Genomic DNA, 1,432 nt, shown 5'->3' with positions numbered 1-1,432 from the left:
CAGTCGTAAAATAAGAACAGATTTTGATCGTAGGGGAGAGTGGGGTAATGTGAGACACCGGGTAATGTGAGACACCCCCTGCATCTAGAAAACGGAACACATTTATGGTCATGTGACCATTATGTTTTCAAGCTCCTTCCATTTCCCCATGGCTATGAAGAAGAGGACCTCATGATGCTGTGGAAAGCATGTTTTTTTCACAAAAATATGATTTTTACATGTAAAAGTAAATTTTCTTGCTGTCAACTTAATCAACTGTTGTGCCAAAGCAAATTGATTCAGGTAGAAAAACTTCTATGATACATGATGATGAACTGCCAACACATAAAACCATGTGATGATGCTGGCTGAAAATTAGCTTAGATTTCTAAGAGAGGGCGTTTTTTCTAAAATGGGGGTGTTGGGGTAAAGTGAGACCATGGATGTATTATAATAAATCCATGAGTGAGACACTGTGAGCACCACACACAAAGATTTACACTAGAATCTCGTCCCCCAAGCCAGAAATCTTGCGTGATCAATGATCTGTAGCCACACTGCTTTGTTATGATGTGCTCTTCAGTCAGCTCGCTTCTTTATTGGTTACATTCAATTTTAGTCACATTCCACTTTGTCGGCTCCCCACACACACAAGAGGACTTTTGATCAAAATGGTCACGATTATCGGGTCCTACAATCTGACCCCCAAACTATCTAACTGGTTCTATCTGTCATTTGAATGTTAATTAAAACATTTTGTGTTGTATTTGATTTTGTTCTGAGTTACTTTGTGTTGAGAAAAAAAAAAAGTGCTTAATTGACCAATCCCCGTGATTCTGCTACTAGTCCGACATTAGTTTTGGGGAGTGTGGTTGTCAAGCTAGCTGTCAGGACTCTAGCTGTTACAACATGTGTTGTTATGGTAGTTTCAGAGTGGAAAAAGTAAGTGGATCAGTTTACCCCCTTGATTTCTCTGGTGTGTCTCAGTTTACCCCTGAGCTGGGGTAAACTGAGACACAAGACCACTTTTTTTTTTTTTTAAACAATCATATTTTCACTGTCCTTCGTCCTAAATACTTTCTGATAATTTCCATTGCTAGGAAACATCCTGAATTAATGGGAAATGTGTAAATTTTACTGATAAATCATTTTACCTCGCTTAGAGGGGAGCAAATGTAAAAAGTGTCTCACTTTACCCCACTCTCCCCTATTGCTAGCATTTGAAAACAACATCCATTTAGTCTTTTGTGCGTTCAGGACAAGTTTAAGATTTATAAATGCTATTTTGTATAATGTTAAATGAAGCTTGCAGGTTTTTTACGGCTAATTCGGGAGAACTTGCGACGCAGTATAAGATTGTATCATCTGTGTATAAATGGGAGTAACAGTTAGATGAAGATGAAAATACATTATATTAATTAAAAACCAAAGTCCCCTGACAAAGTGAAGGTGA

Source organism: Trachurus trachurus, assembly GCF_905171665.1.
Source record: "Trachurus trachurus genome assembly, chromosome: 5".
Taxonomy (NCBI): Eukaryota; Metazoa; Chordata; class Actinopteri; order Carangiformes; family Carangidae; genus Trachurus; species Trachurus trachurus.
Note: the sequence above shows the minus strand (reverse complement) of the source record.